The sequence below is a fragment of the Dreissena polymorpha genome, chromosome 7 (assembly GCF_020536995.1).
Source record: "Dreissena polymorpha isolate Duluth1 chromosome 7, UMN_Dpol_1.0, whole genome shotgun sequence".
NCBI classification, from domain to species: Eukaryota; Metazoa; Mollusca; class Bivalvia; order Myida; family Dreissenidae; genus Dreissena; species Dreissena polymorpha.
The window spans coordinates 51,623,725-51,651,308 of NC_068361.1; positions in this window are offsets into that span (position 1 = coordinate 51,623,725).

Genomic DNA, 27,584 nt, shown 5'->3' on the forward strand with positions numbered 1-27,584 from the left:
TCTTGTTTGATCGTTTCCATAAAGAGTTTTATACTCACCTGTCTGTCTATTGATTTGCGGGCTCAGAAGACTGTATTTTCAAAGATAGCATTTCTAATTTGCCTCAACTATTTATACGTGAGTTTTAATTGTGGTATTGATTCCTTTACTGTTTATCTATTTGTCAAATGGCTGATATAGTGTCTAAATAATATGGATATGTTCTCGCATTTACATACAAATATGAAATAGTTTGCTTAAAGTAATTAAGTTAATGGTATCATTATTCGTTGTATTCGTGCAGTTTAAGTGTTATAAGAAAAATTCCTGTTATTAACTAAATTTAATATGTTTTCATCATGTTTTTAACTTTCGACGAAAACTTTTGGACTTTATTGCATAAAAACTGCTGTTTTTTCATCAAGCTACTTTTTCATACCGCTAAAAGCTGTATAAAAAAACAGGTACTGTGCCTTTAATGTGGATATACGGTTAAAATGTAATTGAAGTGACAGTGTCTTCTGTCATATCTGAGTGATTTCAAAAAATAATTTAAGCATCGACAGGATTTCAACAAATTATAGTAGTTATTTATATTCACTACATATTTGATATATCTTAATCTTTTATGGCATGAAACATCCGTCTCTCGTGTTCAAAGGTCAAAATCATTCTTACTAGTCCAATGTCAAAATGGTCTAAACGTCTATGAAGTCATTCATCGTGCAATGTGAAACTCAACTGAGCACATAGTGCACATAGAGCTTTGACGAAACCCTGATAACCGTCGTGAACATGCAATTTTGACGATACCCCGATGACCGTCGTGTACATAGAGCTTTGATGATACCCCGATGACCGTCGTGCACATAGAGCTTTGACGATACCCCGATGACCGTCTTGCACATAGAGCTTTGGCGATACCCCGATGACCGTCTTGCACATAGAGCTTTGATGATACCCCGATGACCGTCGTGCACATAGAGCTTTGACGATACCCTGAATACCGTCGTGCACATAGAGCTTTTGCGATAACCTGATGACCGTCATGCACATAGAGCGTTGACGATACCCTGATGACCGTCGTGCACATAGAGCTTTGGCGATAACCTGATTACCGTCGTGCACATAGAACTTTGGCAATAACATGATGAACGTCGTGCACATAGAGCTTTGACGATGCCCTGATGAACGTCGTGCACATAGAGCTTTGACGATACCCTGATTACCGTCGTGCACATAAAGCTTTGACGATACCCTGAATACCGTCGTGCACATAGATCTTTGGCGATAACCTGATGACCGTCGTGCACATAGAGCTTTGACGATACCCTCAATACCGTCGTGCACATAGAGCTTTGACGATACCCTGATGACTGTCGTGCACATAAAGCTTAGGCGATAACCTGATGACCGTCGTGCACATAGAGCTTTGACGATACTCTGATGAACGTCGTGCACATAGAGCTTTGACGATACCGTGAATACCGTCGTGCACATAGAGCTTTGACAATACCCCGATGACCGTCGTGCACATAGAGCTTTGGCGATAACCTGGTGACCGTCGTGCACATAGAGCTTTGACGATACCCTAATGAACGTCGTGCACATAGAGCTTTGACGATACCCTGTGAACCGTCGTGCACATAGAGCTTTGGCGATAACCTGATGACCGTCGTGCACATAGAGCTTTGGCGATACCCTGATGACCGTCGTGCATCAGAGTGTTTGTAGGTGAGATGGGTGAGGTGCGTGTATTTTTCAGTGAAGGACTTCTCCTCCTTCACCAATTAACAGATGTGGACGAAACTTTAAAGAAATAGTTCTTGTTAAAGTTAATGTTTGGTGTGTACAAATGTATTGTTTTCTTCTACTTAGTTTTTTCAAAGCAATTGCTTGGGAACAAAACTAACCATGACCCAAGCGTGATGTATATACACCTTCATTGTAAATAACGTTAAAGTCTATGTTTTCTGAAAATGCAAGAATTAGGTGTGTAATATTGTGGTGTCTTCCTCTACTAGGTTTGTTAAAACAGTTCTCTAGGTTGAAAATCGGTGAAACCCTAGGAGTTACTTTTTAATACGCTTACATTAAAATATTCAATTGATTTAATACTGTCTTAGACCAAAATACAATATGTGCAATACAGAGTAAAAAAACGTAGTTAAAACAAAATGAAACAATTTCATTGAAACATCATAAAATCTACACAAACCAGTTTAGTGTCTACATGTCTACTACATGTCAGTAAGGTTAGCCAAAAAGGGCATTGAGGACCTCTTGATAGAATAACTGGCCAGAAATGTTTACCGTTTAAGGATTGTATTTCGAGTGTGAGATTAATGTCACTGGCTAAAGGTCACAGCTCAATGATCTTGTCCAAACTAAGACTTCATTGGTAAACATGCAATTTTAAAATAATAATTTTTCACCACATAGACACATCATTTCACATGAACACTTGTGGCCACATTTACACATTTATACAGCCTGTCGAAACTGTAATTTTGCGCCAATAATACTCTCTCCATATCTTATAGAACTGATGAAGGTCAAGATTTCAAATGTATCATGCAAAATGCAATTTAAAATGTATGTACCATAAATAATGGGATTGGTGCAGCTTGCTTAGTAATTACATGCATTCTTGACACACGGCTTGTAATTTTGAAGACATGCATCTAGCTTATAAAATTATTTTAATGCTGCAGACAGCATTTCGCATACGATCCTTGATCAATGATACATAGCCTTTAAAAGTTTACTTTTCATCTACAAAGACATACAATTAAAATTAATGAAGCAGGTTTACAGCAAAAACTATACTCACATTGAGTGCAATGTTACGTTAAAACGATTAAACCATATCAGTTACAATCTTTTTACATCCTTGTTGAAACGAAGCTGCCACATTATTTGGTGAATTAAAAAAAGAAATTGCTTTTTGGTTTGAATATTGTACCATGATCAAAGTCAATTATACAATTTTAATATTAAAAACCACATCAATCATATCATTCGGGCCGGGCAGGTGACTTGCATATTATTGAATGTATGATAGCGTGTTAAAAGGAACTTTTGCGCCACCTCTTGTTATAGCTCTTGTCTGTCAAAGCCAGAAGGAAAAGGTTTTAGCCTTTATAGTTATAAATAGTTCGTAATTCTTTGAAATTTCTTTCAATCTTAATATTGGAATCCGGATTTGCGTGGGCACGAAAAGCATTTACGTAAGTGATGACAACGCGAATTTTCAGAGTGTGCAAAATTTGCAAAACAGAAATAACATGTTACAGCCTGTCAATGACGAGTGCATTATTTTCTACCTCCGAGTGTTGTATACATGTTTATTAATTCGAAATCCTGTTCGATCTATATATTGAAATTCGGATTCACGTGGGTGGAAAGACGCATTATATTTTATGATAAGGCGTAATTTTGATCGCGGATTCACGTAGGCAGAAAGAAGCATTTAGGTATCTGGTGAGAATGTGTAATTTCGCGTCATGCAGCATTTGGCCTCAAACCGAAAGAGCGATGTTTTATCACAAATATTTAAATGTAATGCATGGTTTATTTTACAATACATACATTGTAATGAAAAATGCCATTTTTAGGTATAAGCTTCAATCCCGATAGATCTATTTAAATGAACAACTATTGTTTACACACTGATCGATACTTAATAAAAAATCCATTTTGCACACTGTTGGTTTTGTTTATATACATAGAAACGTGGTATACGAATGCATCAGTTTTCAATTGAATAACGCTTTCTTGTGAAATAAATGGAGATACATATGACGTCTTTTATATGAAAGTATGTTAAAAGCAAATGCGTTATAATCAGTTTATTACCAGTGTATGTGAGAACACGAATAATGCAAACTAAAACTGTGAAAGTATACATATAAGTGTGTGAACGCTTACACATGTTGGCTTTTGCAAAGTTTAATTAGAGGGCGTACTTACCCATGAGCTAATCTCCTACATATTGCAGTTACATTCAGCGATTACTACCCATTTTTTTATATATTCGTGCTTTTTTTTAAATCAGTACAACACGCGTGTTTTACTCATTATGTATCCTAGGTAAATGCCAAAGCCATACACTAGCAAGACTGTCTGGGAGTCTTTAAGAGTTTTGAGGCTATGACCAGGTACAAGCCTGAATGTCTGGGAATGTTTTGGAGTGCAGGGACTAGTCAGACTGTCCTCGGTCGTAAGAAGTCACTAGGTTATACAAAAAACCTTACTGTCTTGGAGTCTGTGCGAGAAAATTGGCTACGACTAGTCACTATCAAGTCGGTCTGTGAGCTTTTGAGGGGCACAAGAGAACTCCCAAGACCCATCAAGACAGTTTAAGAGGTTTTTTTAGGACTTGAAGTCTAAGCAGTAGCAAGAAGTGTGCGAGTTTTTGAAAATCACAAGGTAAATTCTAAGAGCCTGCCAGATCGTTTGAGAGACATTAGGAATTGCCCATATAAGGCAACGCGCAGTCTCTATCAAAGTTATTAGGCTACTGGGCTACGATCAGGAACAACCCGTGCTGTTTGTGAGCCTTTGGGAGTCATCAGGGTACGACCAGACCCTATACATAATGTTAGAAGGAATTGGCAGTCACAAGGCTTCACCCTGGAACTAGTAAGACAGACAGTCTGAGACTCTTTTAGAGTTGCTACACTACTACTTGTCACCAGCTAGACTGTCTGGATGCCTTTATGTGAAATAACGCAAGGACTAGTCACTAGCATGTCTGCTGTATTTTGAAGTCGATAGGCTACGTTTGGGAACTAGCAACTTTGTCCGGTGTCTCTGAGGGTCATCAGGCTAGGCCCAGGAACAATAAAAGTCCTAGAGATAGCCAGACTTTACTAGACGTCATAAGGATTCGACGATGACAAAATACGAAGACCGTCTGAGAGTTATAATGCTACGAATAGAAACAAGCCAGACTGTCTTTGGGAGTCACATTCTACGTGCATTACTGAATTTTCGACAAAATATGTTTTTAAAGTTTTCTGGTATTAGTTATGCTCTTGCCCTTTCATAGATTCGTATGTGAGGTATTAGCGTTTATTGCTGGTGCCACTCATGATGTCAATGTCATGAGCAAATCCCAAGTTGAAGTGGGTCTTCCACCAATGTAGATAGTGGCGCGATGGTCTTGGATGATCTCCTGCATTATATTCTTAATAACAAGGTTAAACATGACTGCGGAGAGCTGACAACCCTGGCGGACCTCTAGTGCTGTCGTGAATAAGTACTCCTTCTGTCCATTGCGAAGTACTGCTCTGCTGGAGTTTCCGTCGAGGTGTTTCTCCATGATGGCGCTGCAGTTGAAGATTTGTTGCACTGTGCTCCGTCCAGGTCTGAATCCAGCCTGCTCTTCTGTCAGCAATTCGTCTGCCTTACTTTTTACTCGGTTGAGGAGGATGTGTAGCATGGCTTTGCTGGGATGACTGATGGGGCTGATGGTCTAGTTATTCTCGCAAATCTTGAGTTTGCCCTTTTTCGGGAGGAGATGACCAGAGACTGGGAGCTCCCCTTGGGCCACTTATTCTGCTCCCAAATCTTCTGGCATAGTGCTGTCATTCCACTATACTCCGCCCAGCTAGAAGTCCTGCTATTCCACAAGCTGTTTCTCAGCCTTATTTTTTAATCGATTGACGGTGATGTGTAGCATGATTTTGCTGGGATAACTAAAACGGCGGATGGTGCGATAATTGTCCATTAACCTGAGGCTTCCCTTTATCGGTGGAGATGACCAGAGACTGTGTCCACATATTGGGCCACTTCTCCCAGATCTGTTAGCATATTGCACAGGAGGACACCGTCAGCTTCTGCTATATCACTAGCCTTGGGCTGGCTGGTCATCGTTATGGTATTCAGGGTGCTGTATGCCTTGTTATCCCTGCCTGTGTTTATCACATATGACAATGTTGATAAATTGCTCCTTAATCTTCTTCTGGGCCTCTTTCATCTTCTTCTTCACCTTCCATTTCATGTTCTGGTATTCTGCCCTTGAGTCCAGGCTGGTTTACTTCTCATGCCTCAGCTTTCTTCATTTCTTTTTGAGACCCATGATCTCGGTCGTCACCCATGGCTTGATCTTTTACTTCTCTCTCTTCCAAGAACTTTTTCGGCCGACGACAGCAGAACATCCTTGATTTGTGTTGATGGTTTTGATGCCATCGTCTAGGATATTCAGGTCTGCAAGTTTGCCACCTATCTGTGCTTGTAATGCCTCTGTTATCATTGCATCCTTCAATTTGTCAAATTTCATGCGACGGTTCTTGGTGATGCGCTGGTTCTTAAAATTCAATTTGATGTTGGTCAGTATTATGCCATGGATACTGCCGATGTCGGGGCCAAGAAACATTCTTGTATTCGCATTGTTGATGTTGGACATGAACTGTTTCGTTGTCAGCATAACATCGATCTGTTTGTGTACTTGCCCGTTGGGGGAACAGTTGAAGCGTCAGAATGCATCGATCTGGTGTTGTCCTTGCCAGTTTAGGACATGCCATGTTGCAGTTCTGGATGGTTTGTGCGGGTGCAGCGTGTTGGCCGAAATTATTTGGTGCATTGACGAACAAAATAAGTCTCAACCCTCTGTCGTTTGCCTCTCCTAAGCCAAGTCTACCTACTATTCATGCTTAGTAATGGTAGAAGTATGGTCAAACCTTGGCGTTTCAGTCGCCTCAGAAAATGAGTGTGTATTTCTTCGGAACCTTGACTATGTAGTCTGATGTAGGTTCGTAGACCTGGATGATGTTGATGTTGTGAGGTCTCGCTGAGATACGGATGGAAATAAACCTACTGAAGACTGAGGTGCAACTGATGACACTGTTGATTACCTCCTTCCTAACGATGAAAGCAACTCCGTGGCGGTGTATACACTCTTCACTGATGAACCATGTACTGTACCCTTCGTCTGATGATGTCTCTCTGAAGCCCAGCCATCTGCCATCGGCTTGTCCGATGATTTCACAGCGGTAGCGCTTTAGCTCGTTCGTCAGTTCGTGTGCCTTGCCGCACGCATGAAGGTTCCTACATTTAATGTACCTAGGGATGTTTCCTTTGTAGCAAACTTAATCGTTGGGTGAGCTCCAGTAGCTAACTTGTCGCATCCGCCCTCGAGACCGATAAGTAGAAGATGGCCAATATGAAAACAGTATATTGCGACTATTATTTCTAAGATGAGCAATACAAAGTACAATGCCATACGATGCGATACCGATTGCCGAGTTAATTCTGATATGGAATGGGTATTGAATGTAAATATTTTCTTCATGTTTAAACAATTTGAGCTGATTGTTATGGTTTAGCCTTTGCATCAATGTTAATAAATAAGTTGTCAATGCTATGATATAATGAAGGGGAACATACACATGTTTCTCTCAAACATTTGTCTATAAAAACACAATTGATTCTTTCAAAACATGAACAGATACAGTAATATATTATACTTGAAGACAGTATTATTAAAATGACATCGTTTGCTCAGACTTCTGTCGAATCTGAGTGTTTTGAGAAATAAATTAAAACATTGCCATCCAGTCACATTACTTTTTTCGCTGTAGAGAAATAATTGCTTTTATGTATCAAATAAGATCACCACACTAAAAATATTATTTTCACTGCAATGCTCCTTAAAATCTCATACCCTTGAATGAATTGAATCATTAGCCATATTACTTAATAGTTTATCAATAGCCGAATACTAAACATAGTCATCATCCATCGATCTAACACCATAGTATTAACCATGAATCTAACACCACAGGTAAAGTTGCACATTTAGTAATGACATATATGCACTACATATTAACTCTCCATATTTGTTCTAATAATATCTTCTGTTTGGTCACAAATGGCTCTGACTCTGCTAAAATCATATACGTCAGGATTCAGGCTAGTGTGTCATATATGGCAAAAGAAAATCTTGTTAACATCTGAGAAGTTCCACATTGCTCCAAACTAGCCTAAAATATTTTTGTATTATGCTTGACCGATTAAGAATATGGGCCTGTTAGAGTTGATGTGCATTTTTTATTGTGTTTTCATGATTCTGACGGTCATGTAAATACAGTGTTCTGGCAAGTTTAATAATAGGTGAGGCAACTATGTTGACAAAGCGGTGGGATGTATACAATGGTCACAATTGTGACAAAACTCTAGTATTGTAGTCGATTCAGACATAAAATCATGATAAATCTGTCATAATCGTTAATTTAATGTGTGTGCGTTCGTGTGTCTGATAATGTGTGTGTCTGATACTCACATGTCCGACGTTTTTCAGGGATTCGGGGCGTGTAGTGCGTGTATTTGGGTTGTCTTCTAAGAGCTCGGTCTTTACATCTCGACATATTTTAGCAAAACATCACAGGTATAATCATTGCGTGAGTCTCTTTGACATTATTGAAATCATTTTGGTTCATGGTATATGTAGGTCACCAGAACTGAAAATAAAATTTCAAAATCATGAAATTTCATAAAATTTCTTCCCTTGGGTCAGGTCAATGATATTTGTTGTGTAACATCGTATAGTGTTGCTCTTATCAATTTGTTTAAATTAAATTACTAAAATGACAAAAAAAAATAATCTAAAGCAATAGACAAACAGGTGTAATATGTGTAATGGCATGATGGCATTCTATCAAGTTTCTTGAACCCCTAGGGTTCAAACGGACACCGCCCTGGGGCTATCTGATTTTGCTTATTTGAATAATTTTGACACAGTTAAAGCGTGTAAATTAACATTATTGTCACCATGAATTAATATAGACTGCATTCAGTTGATTAAAATGTAACCTAATAATTGTTAACTTCATGATATATTTAATATAATACACCTGGTTTAACGCATTTACTATTGCTGTCAATTTTATGGACATTGTTATAAGGTAGCGCACCCCTAATGGGCACATATCCAAATATAATCTAATTAATTATTTTCTTTATCAGCATCATTTCTGTAGGTAGGCTTTCCATGCTTTTTTAAAAAATATACCGATTTTTTCAAAACCACCCCCACGCTCGGCTTTTGTCCAGTTTATTTTCACCCCTGGGGTATATAAAAGTTCCATAATTCATTCCAATTTCCAAATATGGGCATGCAGTTGGTGTATACAGATGCAGTAAAGGTGTTTAAAGTTTAAATAAGATGAAATAAGTATTCTTATACAGACATTTATTTTGTACACATTTATATCTATTGAAGAGCGCCATGAAATGTAAGTGATTCCAGCCAAGTAAAAATTGGGTCAATTAAAAACAAAGTGTCATAAAATTCAAAATAGTATCATTTAAGTTATATTTTAAACTTGTTTTTATAGAAACACTATATACAGCAAAAATACCAAGAAATAGACAGATTTACCGTTTACTTTTTGAAATAAAAATAAAAATGCAACATGCACCATTCGTATTTTCAGCAGTAAATCACCTAATTTAGCCAAAACGTTGTTTTAATTTTAAAAATTGAAGGATATGCATAAAAAAATTCAACATATTTAACAATAAACATTGCTTTATTAAATCAAATTACGTTAGAAAGAAATAAAACGCGTCGCAAAAAGTATGCGATGTCGGCAGGATTCGAACCTGCGCGGAAAGATCCCAAAAGATTTCAAATCCATCACGTTAACCACTCGGCCACGACAACTTGACATTAGTGCAAGCTTAAATTATATATCCATAAGTAAACAGGTAAAAAGGCTCGTCGATCTTTGAAGAAATCGCGAAATCGTATTTTTCAGATGATATTTGGATCAAAGTCAATATTTATTGTGAAAATAACGTATTCTAAAGGAATTACGTAAACTTATATCAAAATTCGAAGTTTGAAAAAAATAAAATTCATCACTCGGAAATAACCGATCATTGAAGATCGGCAATGATCGTAAAATAAATCGCGGGAAATCATTAGAGGTGCGCTACCTTAAGATCACAAAAAATATGACAAAATCAAATAACACGTTTTTTCAGATTACTCTATCATCATTACACACGAAATCTGCATTTGTAAAAATAATAGATATTTGTCCCTTATTCAGATTAAACTTCAACATCACGGAAAGAGCGTGTGTTAAAGTTCACACATCTAATCATGACAAAGACCCCACCTTCGGCCATTCATTGCTCTGTAGTTCAGTCTGGAATAAAATGAAAACATATTTTCTCATAGAGAAAGATGCTATTTTAGCTTACCTCAGCACGAAGTGCTCACTATTTGCTTTTGTGGTATGTGTCTCTCTGGCGCACGGCAAAATGTTTTGTTTACCGCTTGTCGACAACAATTTGCTCGAAACGACATAGCTACCGAAACCGCAAGGCGAAATGTGTTGTTTACCGTGTGACGTCAACAATTTGCTCCAAACGACATAGCCACGAAACTTCCCAAAAATGACGGCCTTTCGAAGTTGTTAAACTCGTTGCGGTCTGTGCATATTAAGGTCACTAGAGGTAAAAATAGATTTTAACGTTCATTCTTTTAAAAATCTCCGTTGAATCCGAAAGGCACAGATTTTAAATAGTTCATATTTTACATCGTCTAGTGGTACTCAACAAAGATTGTTCAAATCATGCCCCTGGGGTCAAAACAGGCAATGCACCAGGAATCACATGATTTATAATGACATATATTGTAAATAATTCTGTACCTATTTTTCTAAAGAAAAAAAACAAGGGGAATGTGTTTAATAATTGGTATGAAACATCATCTTGTTGTCCTAAAAAAGAATCCTCAAATCATATGCCTAGGGTCAAAACGAGTCACATCTAAGATTCACATAATTTATGTACACTTCTGTAGTTATATTTAGCAATCTGCAAACAAAAAATTCAAGAAGGCGCAATGTTTGGCATGTCAAAATAGTTCTCGCTTAAGTGTGTTGTTATTCTGCTCACTATTGGCCCTGCCTGCGTATGTGGATGGTTTGGCTGTCCGATAAGCGGAGTAGTTGGTACACGCGCTTCTCATCTAGGTGATCCGTGTTTAATCCCCGTTTCAGGCAGCATTTGAGTTCAGTTGGTGGTCCAAATACCGGAGAGGTGGGTTACCTCCGGATACACCGGGTATTTCTATCCCAGATATCCCAAATATAAATTATGTAGCAGGGCTGGGGCACATTCTGGGTCCACACATACTGCAGCTTCAGGTTGTGGTAGTACCTTATACAAACTTGGAAATGCACACACAAGAGGGCCATGATGTTGGGGTGAAGTCGTATAAATTGAATTGATATTTGGTATGTGACATAAGAGTGTGACTCTCTACCAAGATTGTTCCAATTAAATGCCCTGGCGTCGAAACCGGTCTCGTCCAACTCAGGTGAGCAACGAACTTCATGGCCCTCTTGTTTTGCTATGTGCATTCCTATTTAAAAATAATATTTATACACGTACTTACATATTGCAAACACATTATACCAAATAATAACTGGTCGTAAGTTAAAGGATCGTTACATATCATTACAATGTGTGCATCCAATTTTAAAGATACATCATAGAGCTATTGTAACGAATAAATTACTTTTGAAGCGCGCCATATTCATGTACATTCAATAAAAACCTGTCAACAAAGGCCTTTATCTGAATGTTTATTAGCCTTTGAAGCTCACCGGAGAACATCGAGCGTGCTATCCGTTTAAACCTAACAGGAATGATCTTTGGATTATTCTCTTTCAAACTTGTTCAAATCGTTCCGAACAATTGCCTATATAGATCATTAGAGCAACAAATAGTTATTTAAAATGAAAGCTTGAAAAACTCGTCCTCTCTGATATGACAAGGTACATGGCTTTACCATTCGGGGTGTAACATCTTTTTGTGGTCCTCAACTCATGTTCAAATGGGATCAAAACTTGCCACGCCCCAAGGGTCACGTTATTTATATGGACTCGTCTAGGTTTTCGCTTAAAATTCTTTTCTTTTTAAATGCAAGGGCCAAGGTTTGATATTCAGTGTTAGACATCGTGTGATGGTTCTCTACAAAATGTGTCAAAATTATGGTAATGGCGTAAACATTTACCCTGCACTGTTGGTCACTTGTTATCCTACTATGTATAAAGCGAAAATCAGAGAGACTTATTGTTTGGAACGCAACATTTTATTGTGGTTCTTTAACAAGTTTGTTAAAACCATGAGTCTGGTGTAAAAACTTGCCAAGACAAGGGGTCACGGGATTTATAAGACTTTCATGGTAATGGTAAAATAAATAAAAAAAATCAAAATTAGACCATCCTAGGGGTAACTTAAGAGTTTTTCAATCAATCTTGAGGAAACTCAATGAAAATGTTTATGTGGGTTAATTGTATCTTAAAACAAGATCATAAGGTCAAAACATTTAAGGCTCTATATTAATGAACCTTGATCAGAATGTTTAACTTGACATTTTCTGAGCTGAGTTCAAATCTGTTTGACTTTTGTCCAAACACTAGGCAACCAGGTCAAAGCTTAGAAAAACCTCGTTACAACGTAACAGGCCACATACCTAATAACGTTTTGATGAACATTGGTCTGAACTTTGTTTTTTTGCAATAGATAGGCTGTATTAGAATCTGTATCACGTTAATAAAACAACTATGTCAAAAGGTAATTTTTTTATAACTCAAGCTTTATGAACATTTGACATAATGTTTATTTTGACTATCGGGGCATACTTAGGAAAAGTTTGAATCTGTGTCTAAAAACTAGGTCACCAGGTCAAATTGTTCAATAAATCCCACTTCGTTCTTCTCTATCTGCATCATTTATGACTCAAACTTCATTAAACTTGGTCAGAATTTTTTTTCTTGAAAATATGAAGGCTAAGTTTGAATCTAGGGCAGATGAATCAAAATACAAGGTAACCCGATCAAAAACTGTTCACTTTTCTAGTGCCACATATGAGTCAGCCGTGATAAAACTTGGTCAATATATTATTCTGTACAGTATGCAGACCTTAAACTGAGTCAAAAATGATCACAAACTAGGTCAAGTCTTCAGCAAGTGTGTCGGTAAACTAAGGTTAGCGCCTAAATAATGCCTAAAATAATTGCATTCAACGTAAGTTGTAACGGCATAATATTATCGCTTACACAGATTGGTAAGTTAAGTTAAATTACACAAGGCTAGGACTAAGACTATTTTGGCAAACCATGTAATACACTAAACAACGGTTTAAACATTCCATTAGTTAAGCATGTTGCACACATGAAATAGTTTTCGGTAGTCATTAAGAATAAAAAAAGTTCAAATATTTAAGATATATAAATAAAAGATAGATCAGTATCACCATTTGTTAATTTATTTTGTTTAATGTCGTAGAGATGTTTCATTCCCGGTTGCATCTTATTATATTAATAACAAGCACTATTAGAGATGTGCGGACTTCAAATAAAACAATTTGAATAAGTTCGATACAAATAAATATACATAAACTAGACGCAATATATGTAAGATGACGGCTGTTTGCATTGAAAGTCAGTAGTGCATTTGCACACACGCTGCATGCATCACAAATTGCGCTGACTGTTAATTCTCTGAAGGACTGATATATATCAACTTTTAAAATCATCTAACTTCGTTTGAAGGTGGTTTATTGCCGCAATATGTAGATAATAAAACATAATTATGCAATGACATTTTTATTTCTGAAAACAGAAATAAAACATAGTCATAAAAAGAAAATATAACATCAAACATTATATATCTATCCAACATCACTGAAATACAAAGGATGGTTGCGACAGTTGTGCAGGTGTAGGCATGGAGTAAGTAGAGGAATGCAGTGGGTGGAGGAATGGAGTAGGTGGTCCTTGTTTGATCGTTTCCATAAAGAGTTTCATAATGTCTACAGATTGGCGGGCTCAGAAGACTGCATTTTCAAAGATAGCATTTATAATTAGCCTAAACTATTTATAAGTGATTTTCAGTCGTGGTATTGATTCCTTTACTTTTTATATATTTGTCAAATGGCTGATATATTGTCTAAATAATATGGATATGTTCTCGTATTTACATTTAAATATGCAATATTTTGCGTAAAGTAATTAAGTTAATGGTGCCATTATTCGTTGTGTTCGTGCAGATTAAGTTAAATAAATAAAATTCCAGATATTAACAAAATTACATATGCTTTTATCATGTGTTTAACTTTCGACGAAAACTTTTGGACTCTTTTGCATAAAAAAATGCTGTCTTTTCATGAAGCTTCTTTTCCATACAGCTAAAAGCTGTACAAAAACAGATACTGTGTGAAATTACTTTTAAAGTTAATGCGAAACTTCAGCTGACGAAAACTTGGATGTGGTTTTTTGAAGCGCATGAGATCATGAGATCTTCTTGCATTGCATGTTTAACGGAGCCGGAGTGTGAACCAGCACTAGTATCTAATTAACTAACTAGGTTTTGACAAAAATGTTTTAACTACAACAACAACAAATTCCACCAATTTAACGAAGTTAGCTGAATTTAAAAGTTGATATATCTATCAGTCCTTCAGAGAATGAACAGTCAGCGCAATATGTGATGCATGCAGCGGTTGTGCATCTGCACTACTGACTTTCAATGCAAACAGCCGTCAGCATACATAAGATGTGGCATGTTCTAAAGCTAAAATCCAGATTTATCATGCGTTCTCTGCCTCTATGATAAAATGATAAATCTATTTAAAGTGAGATATAACATTTTAGCTTCGCAGACATTGAATAGACCAGGAAACATCTCAAAGATCCCAATATACAAAATAGAATTGAAATAAAAAAGATGCATTGTTTCTGCGATGGGTGGAAGGGGTTTGTATTTACCCGTTTAATAGCTAATAACCAATTATATCTTATGAACCAGATGCAAGTAATGCCATGACTTAAACATATAGTCTTCGTTTTTTCTTGACCTCTTTATACAAGTTTTTTTGTCGTAAAAAAGCCGTGGTCAACGCATAATTGTAATCTCTTAACACTATATTAATGTTAAAACAGCTTCAGGGTTTGTCAATACCAACATTAAATGGTCGACGACTTCGTTTGCTTAAATCACTCATGAACATCCTTTCATAAACCTACGCATAAATTGTTTGTTTCAAGAAATATACGTCAATTACTAACACCCCTTTATAAACCTACGCAGAAATTGTAAGTCATGTTTAAACGCATACGTGTAGGCGTCTACATGCACATGCGGTATTACTATGAATTAACTTTACCTCGACTGGTGTTATTTTATTTTCAAAGTCAGTGAATCGTTATACAGTGTGGCAATGAATCGAAACGTTGATATTTCAAAGAGAAGTAACTCCTCATTGACAAAATAAATTGTTTTGAAACGTTACTGGCAATTTCACAATGACAAAAAAACGATAAAACATTGAGTAAATTATATGTAAACGAGCGAACCCACATTCATGATTAAAACTATAAGTTGGTATGTTTAATAATCAGTTTAAAATCATGTATATAAAATAATCAATCGTGTGTAACGTTCTTACAGACGGTTGGAAAAGGACAGTTTATTACTTAGAGTTTTTAAAATAGTTTTGCTAAAAATTACCAGATATGCTGAAACAATGTACCAGGCGGCTGAATTAAGGAAATTCAGCGGTCTCAAAGCAAGAACAATTACATGTTTAATGTACACGATGTATAAATAAATAAGTATGCTATCGTTGGAATGGGGACATTCTCATTGCAATTCGACTTTCAGTTTCAAGGTCATGATAGTATTCCTCATACATCGTCATGAACGTTTTGTCTTTAACATTAAACAATACATTGTGAAAGTATTGGTCATACAATTAGGTCTACAGTCATTTCCTCCTAGACCTCCTGCTTGTACGCATTCTAGTCCCGGAGGTACATGTACTAATCGTCGTCACGGACAGCAAATGCGGTAACTTTGTAGAGTTCAAAGGGAGAAAACACATGTTTTCCCTGTCATCTAAGTCTCACGAATTACATATACTTAAGGAAGTTAATGTAACTCTCTTGAGAAATTTGTGTTTGCAGCGTTTTAGCATATGCACTAATGACTTTCAATATTAAAAGCCGTTAGCATACACATGATGTGGCATGTTCTAAAGCTGACATCCAGCTTTATCATGCGTGATCTGCCTCTATGATACAATGATCAATCTATTTGAAGTGAGACACCACCATCAACCTTCGCAGACATTGACCAGACCAGCAAAAATCTCAAAGATCCCAATATACAAAATAAAATTGAAATAAAAAAGATTCATTGTTTCTACGATCGGCGGAAGGGGTTTGTAATAAACGTTTTATATCAATTTAAATATCTTATAAACCAGATGCACGTCATGCCATGACTTAAACATATAGTTTTCTTCGTTTTGACCTCGTTTTACTAGTACTTGTGTCGTAAAAAATTCGTGTTCAACGAAGTTTTGTAATCTCTAAACAGTAAAATAATGTTTAAACAGGTTCAGGGTTGTTCAATACCAACATTCAATGGTCAACGAATTTGTTTGCTTAAAGAAATATACGCCACTTACCAACACCCCTTTATAAATCTACGCAGAAATTGTAAATTATGTTTAAACGCATACGTGTAGGCTTTTACATGCATATGCGGTATTACTATGAATTACTTTACCACTGAGGTTATTTCATTTAAAAGTCAGTGTATCGGTATACAAATTTGTTTTTAAGTTTTAAAGTAACAATCACGCTCAAAAATATCGAATATTTCGTTAAATAAAGCTAACCCATAAAAAAATCAATGTTCATTTTAGCAAAATGCAAAATTTCAACGTTAGATGTTGTCTGGTAGAATTGATTTAACGAGATACAAAATGCTCGTTTTTATTTTTTTGTGGCCACAAATAATTCCATTTATATCTCCCGTGAAATATCCGAACATTTACGGGCGAACACGAGATTGGATACGGTAAGCGTCGGAAGCATGACGTAGCTCTCATGAATAATCATTCTGTGAAATCAAAATGAATTCTGGGTAACTGGAACTTAGCGAATGCGAAAATGGCTTGTATAAATTATGCAAATGAACGCAACCCGAATGAATCCGATCCTGACTCGAAAGCGAAAGTAGATTACATCGTGGAACGATATTTAGATGTTTAGATGCTTAAAACTTGCCGAATGCTTGTAATATAACGTTTTTACATCAATGTTACTTGTTTTTAGGGTCTTCCTATTGTAATCAACCATCGTATGGTACTACTTGTTGTCGAATGTTTTTTATATAGCATAATACAGTAGCCGTATGTATTGGTGAGCGTGATAGTGACTTTAAGTGTGTCAGTGAATCAAAACACTGATTTTACAATAAGATGTAACTCCTCACTGACAAAGTTAATTGTTTTCAAGAGTTATCTGCAATTTCACTAACAGAGACAAAATGAAAATAAATATTTAAAAAGCGATACAAATAATTGAGTACATTATATTTAAACAACCATTAATGATTACATTTAATTTAGTATGCTTAATAATCAGTCGAAATACATGAAAGATAAATATATCTAATATTATATGTGAAATAATCAATTGTTTGTAACGCTTTTACAGTCGATTGGAAAAAGAACGTTTATTACTAACATAGTGTTGAAAAAAAACAGTTTTGCTTAAAATGTAACAGATATGCTTAAACACTGTACCGGGCGGTTGAAAAAGGAAAGACAGCGGTGTCGAAGCAACAACTACATGTTAACTTTATACAATATACTAATATATAAGAAAGCAATCGTTGGTACGAGAGCGTTCATATTGTAATTGGGATTTCAGTTTCAAGGTCATGATAGTATCCCTCCAACATCGTCATGAACGTTTTGTCTTTAACATTAAACAATGCATCGTGAAAGTATTGGTCATTCAATGAGGTCTACGGCCATTCTCCCCTAGACCTCCTGCCTGTACCCATTCTAGTCCCGGAGGTACATGTACTAATTGTCGTCACGGACAGCAAATGCTTAAACTTTGTAAAGTTCAAAGGGAGACTAAACATGTTTCTCCTGTTATCTTAGTCTCACACATGTCATATACTGAGGGAAGTTTATGTAATTATCTTGAGAAATCACAGATTGACAATCATTGCACATAATGATAAAAGTTACAAAAAATTATATTCATGTTATTGTTACAAAGTCAATGTTTCATAATGTTTAACACAAACGACTTCGTGAGTAAAAAAGGATTTTTCGTAGATTTTCATCGAGTTCCGCTGTTTTGAAAAGGTTTATTAAGTCTATTTCCTAAAAAGCTTTACAAATCTCTACAAAGTTAAAACAATTACGAAGCCATAAAGAATGTTGTATATTTCATTGCCTACCACGGGATTTTAACTCGGGCCTTTATTACCAAAAGCTAGCATCTTATTTTATACTTATTTATACTTATTGTAGATCGTATATTTTATACGATCTTAAAGTAACACATGATTTTTTTTTCTCCAAAGTTGCAATGAAAAGCGTTAAAAGCGCTTTTTAATTTAATCGAGTTTAGTTGATAATTATTCCTTAAAGCACCGTTATTTGTTTAAGTCGGTAGTGTCATTTTGCTTGTTTGTATATGATACATACGTTCGTTATTGAATATATGACTATTTATTTGAAAATTGCAATTTGAAATTTAATATCCCTTTAAAGTGGCATGATTGCTTCTTAATGTTAGTGTATGACTGGATTTATGGATTATATTATGATGTTCGAACTGGAATTGAGTCCTTTTTAAAATTGTAAATAGTATAGATTAAATATTTAGACAATTACCAAGGAATAACTGTACCGTTGCCGGTTCGTTCCACAGGACTTCGTGTATAAAGTGTAAAGAAGAGATCACAAGAATGGCATGGGTTTCAGTTCAACAGCTCCAAGCATTTTTATCATTCACCTTGTAGGCCTTTGTTAGATTAACTGATTGATTACCATCACGTCATGACGTTACTTCCGGCATAACAAGTTTTAAAAAGCTCCGTTAAATTATGCGCTTTATCTAAGATTTTACAGAAAATAACAATGATATCAATGTGAAATTTAATGTAAATAATAGAGTATTTGACAGCGGTCATTTTGATACCAATTGAACATGGCAGAACGAATACAGAATTGCGCGTTGATCGCTACAAAAAAATCCGGACTTGAAACAACAAGTGGACCGATGGAAACAAGAGACTACGAGTTAAATAGTGAAAAGGCAATGAAAAAGAAACTCTATGCGACCACAAGGGACCACGCGATTGTCAAGGTGACTGGTGGAGGGCTGAAAATCGAATTTAGTACTGGTATGTATGAACTTTTCAAAAGCTGTGCTGATGAGTTTTACCAGTCTGAAACTTTGAAATTTAAATGTCAAAAAACACCAGTGTATGATAATATTGGTAGTTTAGTGGAAACTAAATACAGGCTATCATCCGGAAGAAATGGTGTGTATCCAATAACTTGTATCACACAAAATGTTCGGGTCTGGTTAATGGGAAAATGGTGAATCAGTTTGCGGAAAGTGACTTATTAGAAATCATACAACTCACTTCAAATAAATTAATATCAGAAAACTTGACCGTCGATGAAGTGAACGCAAAATTTCAAGAAATTCTTCAGGAATGCATGCTAGTGTTGACAAATAAACAAACTGAAGAAAAAGATGTATGTTGTTTGAGACCGGAAATAAATGATTTCAATTTCATGGTAAATACCAAGCAGCCTGAACATTTTGAATCGGTGTTAAAAGTTCAACACCTGAAAATTGACGCAAGTACTCAAACGGAGAGCACTGGGATTGAATTTGATTTTGAAACACTTTTTTGTTTGATTCAAACCATTCAAAAGTCTGTAAGTGATATGCGCAAAGATGTATGTGAGCACAGCTTAAACACCAATCGCGGATTCAATGAGTTGAAAGACATTATCCATAGTGTAAAAGTAATTAGTACAACGAATTCCCGAGGTACGGACGACAAATGCGATTGTTTACAGGAAAACGTTCAATATCTAAAGCAAACACTAGACCAATTAAATATATCTGTACAGAAAAAATTTCAATCGCTCGGAGATATACTTAAGGCAAACTCCCTACCAAGTGTTCTTTCCAAAGGTTATAGGAATGGCTCTGTAGAAGCAACAAGTAAACGGATGTCCGATGATTCCGTTGAAAATGACACATTACTAGAAACCGAACAAATGACACTTGAGCCTAGCCCACAAGCGATCTCCGATATACAAGAAAGTACTGTACATTTTGAAGAAGAAACCAATAAAGGCGAGCATAGATCGAACATTACGCCACAAACGTCGAAGACGTTACTGATTGGAGATTCTATTTTGAGAGGCATAAATAAGCGAGGATTATGCGAATCTGTGGACATATGCACTTTGCCAGGGAAAACAATGCTGGATATCTGTGAAAAGCTGCGAAAAATGAATATCTCTGACTTATCAAAAATAATAATATTTGCTGGTGGGAATGATGTCTCGAATGGCCAGCCAATTTCAATAATCAAAGATGTAATCTTGCAGACTTCGCAATGCATTCAAGATCAAACAAATTGTGAAATATTTATTTGTAAAATAAGTCCTCGACGTGATGTTGATGTACGCGATTTCAACTCAATGCTAGAAGATGTATCAAGCGAACTTCCGGCAAAGCTGATCGATTGTTATAATTGTTTTGTGTACGGAAACGGACAATTGGCGAATCGACTATTCAGACCTGATGGAATTCACCCAAGTAATTATGGATCAAGTTCACTTGTGGCAGCAATCAATGAAGTAGTGCATATAACTAAGAAAAGAATGCAGCAGCAACAACAACAACATCGTCAACTTGATCAAAATCAGCGGAGGCGAACTTCTAACGGTGACTTCAAAAACGGGCATCGTGAATACCGGAGCGCTAAACCGAACTTCCAATACGGGCTTCATGGCTTTAGGAACGGGCATCGTGACTTCCGGAACGGTTATCATGACTTCCGGAAAGGGCATCATGACTTCCGTAATAGGCACCATAACTTCTTCAGGCAGCATGATCTAAGGAACGCACACCTGGACACCCGGAGTGAATATCAGGATTGTCATAATGAAAATCGTGACTTCCGGTACGTTCGTCGACACGTCAATCATGAAAACAGTCGACACTGCACGAACTGTGGACGTCAAAATCATGTTACACGTGACTGCAGACTACCCAAATGACAATAGGTTACTGATGACAGACGTACTACATCTTTATATAGCACAAATAAATTTGACATTCTTTCGTCGGTATGTAACCAATGTGACTCGCACAAATGTAAGTGTAGTTTAATTATTGCTAATGATGATACAAATCAACATAAACCACATTGGTAGTCAATGGCAAAGATATAACAAACAGAACTCAAATACTAGAAGAACAACGTTTATTTTTCGAAACCCTCTATAAACGAAAAAATGTTGAAAATAACACCCTTTTTAAAAATACACATCACGCTTTAAACCAGGAGGAAAAACAACTGTGCGACGGATTGCTTAATGAATATGAATGTGGATTAGCCCTAAAAGAAATGCAAAATAACAAAAGCCCAGGATCTGATGGCATCACAATCGAATTTTATAAAATATTCTGGAATGATATAAAAACACATCTAATTAATTCACTTAACTTTTCATTTAACAATGAAAACTTAACTACCCTACAAAAACAAGGTATTATATCACTTATTCCAAAACCTGGAAAAAACTTAGAATCCTTATCAAACTGGCGCCCAATTAGTTTACTAAACAATGATTATAAAATTGCAACTAAAAGTATAGCAAACAGAATAAAAAAAATATTACCATCAATTATTTCAAAATCTCAATCTGGTTTCATAAAAGGACGTTACATTGGTGAAAACGTTCGTCTTATCCAAGAATGCATAAACTATTTCAACAATTCAAATAGTCCTGGTCTAATATTCTTTGCAGACTTTGAAAAGGCATTCGATTCGCTTGATCATTCATTTATGTTCTCCTGCTTAGAAAATATGAACTTTGGTGAAAGTCTCATTCAATGGGTCAAACTTTTCTATACCGATATTAATAGTATAATCATTAACAATGGCTTCTTTTCAAACAGTTTTAACATCGAACGGGGGGTTCGACAAGGATGTCCACTCTCATCATCGCTATTTATTATTTGCATCGAGTATCTATCACATCACATACAATCAAATAAACACATAAAAGGCATATCACTAGAACCTGACGAAGAAATCAAACAATCCCTATTTGCTGACGATGCAACTTACTTTTTAAACGACAATTACGATTCTTTCCATAACCTAATAGAGTCGCTAACCCTTTACGGAATGACATCGGGTCTAAAACTAAACAAAAGTAAATGTACTGTGCTACGAGTAGGTAAATTAAAACAAAGTAATGTTCTATATAAAAAAGAAATGAAATTCAATTGGACTTCCGATGAAGCCACAACGTTAGGAATTACTTTCACAAATAATGAAAAGGATACAGTTCTTAAAAACATACTACCTAAATTACAGAAATTTAAAAACTGCTTAAAATCATGGCATCATCGTAAACTTACACTAATCGGAAAAAACACAGTATTGAAAACGTTTGCACTTCCTAAATTAATATATGTATTAACAGTTCTCCCAAATCCACCAAATGATGTTATTAACGATATAAAATCAGCAATATTTAACTTCATATGGGATGGTAAGCCTGATAAAATAAAAAGAACTCAGTTAATTCAATCTGTAGAAAATGGAGGTATCCAATTAACGAACATTGACTCATTCTTGAATGCAATCAAATGCAACTGGGTTAAAAGATACCTAGATAATACCAATACGAGTAAATGGAAATTATTCTACCAGAATATCCTAAAAAAATATGGTGACTCCTTACTCTTTGAATGTAACATCAGCAATACTATCTTACATGAAATTGCAAACGAAAACATATTTCTGTCTGATGTTCTATCAGCGTGGAGTGATGTCATTCATAAATTAGAAACCCAAACCAGCAGTAAAACAATTTTATGGAACAATAAAGACATAACTTCAAACAATAAGACGTTTTTCTATAAAGATTGGTTTGAACGAAGCATTAAATATGTCGACCAATTATATGACTATAGAATTAAGGATTTCTACTCTTTTGATAATATATGCTACTTATACGGAATACCTTCAAATAATTTTCTAAAGTACTACACACTAATCAAAAGCATACCCATACATATTAAATCTGAAATCAATACAAATAATACACCATGTACTCAAACAACATTTGTAGAAAACATACTTGGAAGAAAAAACAAAACAAATAAAATATTTTACAAACTACAAATTAAAAACCCTACGGAAAACTCCAAAATCCAAAATAAATGGCAAGTCCTTTTTGGAGAAAATGAACTTAATTGGAAACACATATTTACCATGCCATATAAAGCAACTATTGAAAGCACACTGAGAAATTTTCAATATAAATACATCCATAGAATTATAGCTACAAATAAATATCTCTTTAAATGCAAACTATCTAACTCAAATCTGTGTGACTTCTGCAGTGAAAACATTGAAACTATAGAACATCTTTTTTGGGAGTGCAAACACATCCAGCCTATTTGGAATCAATTAACATCTTTTCTTGAACAACAGCAACTAAATGTTAAACTATCTTTCTTAAATGTAAGTTTCGGAATTAACTCATTGAAATCAATAGACGGTAATAATATTGTGAATTTTATGGTTATATTGATGAAATATTTTATCTTAAACATGAAGTACAAAAAACAAGTACCAAATTTTAATTGTTTTGTCCATAGTCTTAAACTAAAAATCCAGATTGAGAAAGAAATAGCTCTTAGTAATGACACATTACAAATCTTTGAACAAAAATGGAATCGGATTAAATTCTCATAATGTTTTGTCCACTTATATACATTTCACTCTAATGTTAGTTTATCTTCCTAAAACAGTTTTTTTTTATCTTTCTAATATAGTTTTTGTTTATATATTTTTTTTCAATCTAACAAGATCATTGTGAATATACAACTAAACACACAAATACAGTATGCTTTCTTCCGACTTTATACAACTCATCATTTTTCATAACTATTCCTCTGTTGTTCTTTTCTTTTCTCTCTAAAAAAAAAATATTTATATATATTAGCATATCTTGTATAACATGTGTGAACTTTATTGCTTTATACAATCACTGTGTTGTATGATCATATACATGTTTACATTATATGTATGATATTGAATTAAAAAAAAAAAAATTAAAAAAAAAAAAAAATAAAAAAATAAAAAATAAACCACATTGCTTAAGATTGAATAATGTTAAATGTAGCACAATAAATAACTTAGACACTGATATATCACCCCTGGATAGTAACGTTCTTATGGAATCTCACATACAATCTACTTTAAAATGTAACATAAATAATGATTATTATATTCCATTTACATATAAAGGTTTGCATATTATGCATTTGAATATCCAACATTTATTGCCTAAATTGGATGAAATTCGTGTTTACTTACACGAAAATAGTTCTTTAGATATAGTAGGCTTTTGTGAAACATTTTTAAATGATAAAACGGAGATTAATACAATATCCATTTCCGGTTACAGCATTGTAAGACGTGATAGGGCTATTTCTGCTGGAGGCGGTATAATAGTTTATATAAAAGATAGCATCTCTTTTGTACGTAGACATGATTTAGAAAGTGACGATATTGAATCTATTTGGCTACAAATCAACATTGTAAAGTACAAACCATATCTAATTAACTTTGTTTATCGCCCACCAAAAAGCCCTCAATCTTGGATTGACTCATTTGAATTACAGATAAATAAGGCAGACATGGAAGATTGTAATATGTATTCAACCGGGGATTTTAATTTTCACTGTTTAAGCCAAAACATATTTAACAATAAGAAATGGGAAAAACTTATCACTGATTTTAATTTAAAACAACACGTGTCTTTTCCAACAAGGGTTACGGAACGTTCATCATCAATATTAGACCATTTGTATTCAAAATATGACAACATTTCTGAGGTAATCATACCAAAAATAGGCATAAGTGACCATTACCCAGTAGTTTGTACATTAAGCGTCAAAGGTAAAATTGTTAAAACAGATGATCATAAAATTATTAAGTACAGATGTTTTAACAAATTTAATGAAATCAATTTTCAAAATGACTTAGCAAATGCTAATTTTGATATGGTTGAAACAATAGCGGATGCTAATGAGGCATTTGAAGTATTTTATAACATATTAAACTCAGTCCTTAATAAGAATGCCCCTATCAAATATAAAAAAGTGAAGAGATTACAACAACCTGGTTGGTACAACGAAAACGTAAAACAAGCAAGGTCTTTAAGGGATAAATATAAACGTGAATCTAATTGGCCACAATATAAGTTGTGGCGTAATAAATGTAACAGTGCAATCAAAATGGCTAAAAAAGAATATTTTTCGAATGCGGTACAAAACAAAACAAGTGCGAAATCGCTCTGGAAAACTATTAAATTAGCATCAAATGAACACACAGAATCCTCTATTTTGCCAAATGTAATAAGGAAGGATGATCGGATAATATCTGGTAAAACAAATGTAGCTAATGCACTTAATGATCACTTTGTTGACATCTCGAAACTTATTAAAAAGACTAAATTTGCTGAACACGATTTCCACTCACTAAAAACATATCTAGATGCTAAGCTAGAGTCTAAGCATTTCTCTGTTCAGTTTATTACCACATCAGAAGTTAGTACTTTAATTAATCAACTTCATTCAAACAAATCTGCTGTGGCTGATGGTATAGGACCCAGCATTATTAAACTTTGCAAAGATTTCATTATACAACCAATCACTGTTCTTATAAATAACTGTATATCACATGGAACTTTTCCCGACATGCTTAAAATTGCAAACGTAATACCTTTATATAAGGGTGGATCGGTAGAAGATCCCAATAATTATAGACCAATATCACTTTTACCTACTATATCTAAAATATTTGAAAAGCATATAGCTAAGCAATTGCATATATATCTAGAATCTACAAGTCTATTAAACAAAACCCAGTCGGGTTTTCGCAAATATCATTCTTGTCAAACAGCATTGATTAATATAGTTGATTCATGGCTTAAACAAATTGATAATGGAAATCTGGTAGGTACAATTTTCTTGGATTTTAAAAAAGCATTTGATCTTGTGGACCATAAGGTTCTTTTACACAAATTAAAACTTTATCATTTTAATGATAGGTCATGCGACCTATTTTCTTCATATCTCCGCAATCGATTTCAGTTTATCAAAGCAGAAAACACTACCTCTACTTGTAAAAGCATCATTGCTGGTGTTCCCCAAGGATCTATTTTAGGACCTCTTCTATTTCTTATTTACGTTAATGATCTTTCGCTAGATCTTACATGTGATTCTGCAATGTATGCTGATGATACAACATTGCACACTGTGGGAACAAATATTCAAACACTTCAAAATAAGCTACAAACAAATCTTTCAATTGTAAATGATTGGTGCCAAACTAATAACATGATTATTAATCCACTAAAAACTACTTGTATGGTATTAGGGTCAAAACGGAAAGCTCAAAACATGACAGATCTAAAACTTAAAATTTCAGATACGGTGATCAAAACAGTAAATTGTCAAAAACTTCTTGGCCTTTATATTGACAATACTCTATCTTGGAAACTACACATTAACAGCGTTTGTTCAAAAATGTCATCACGAATGCTTCTTTTGCAAAAAATAAAACCATATTTAACCCTTGAAATGCGTAAGCTCTTCTATAATGGTTATATCTCACCTATATCCGACTACGCATGCGTTACCTGGGGTTCAGCGGCCAAAACGGAAATTAATAGAATAGTCAAAATACAAAAGCGTTGTGGTGCACATATTTTAAATAAAAAGTACAACACTTATTCAAAAACACTATTTAAAGATCTAAAATGGTTGACTTTCAAACAGCGTAATCACTATTTCATGTCAGTTATTGTATTTAAAGCATTTCACAATCAAACCCCAACATACATACGTGACCTTTTGACACCTTCACAAAATATTCACTATAACTTGCGATCTTGCGAAAAGGGGGATTTAAAGCTAGTGCGAATACCCAAAACAAACTATTTCAAACAATCGTTTGAATTTTCTAGCAAAACAATTTGGAATTCGTTACCCCAATCTATACGTCAAACAAACAATTTAATTACATTTAAGAAAAAATTAAAAGCTTATCTTTCTTCCACACTTAATGAAATAAACTGAACATGCTTCATGTTGTTTTAGTAAATAACATTAGTTTAAATACTGTTCTTGCATAAATGGTTATTGTAGTTTTATGTCTGTCATTTGTTTTTAATTATAATATATATCATTATATGTGTATGCATATATGATTCTTTATGTTTTGTTCTTATTGCTCAAGATGAAATATGATGTATTTGTTGTAAATTGTATCTTGTTAGAAGACCTTGTTGAAAATAAGAAATGTATTATATAAATTGCATATTATGGAATTTCATCTGATGTATTTCTTAACAAGTCTATCTTCTTTAAATAAAGATTTTATTATTATTATTATTATTATTATTTATAGTGAGAAATCAGTGA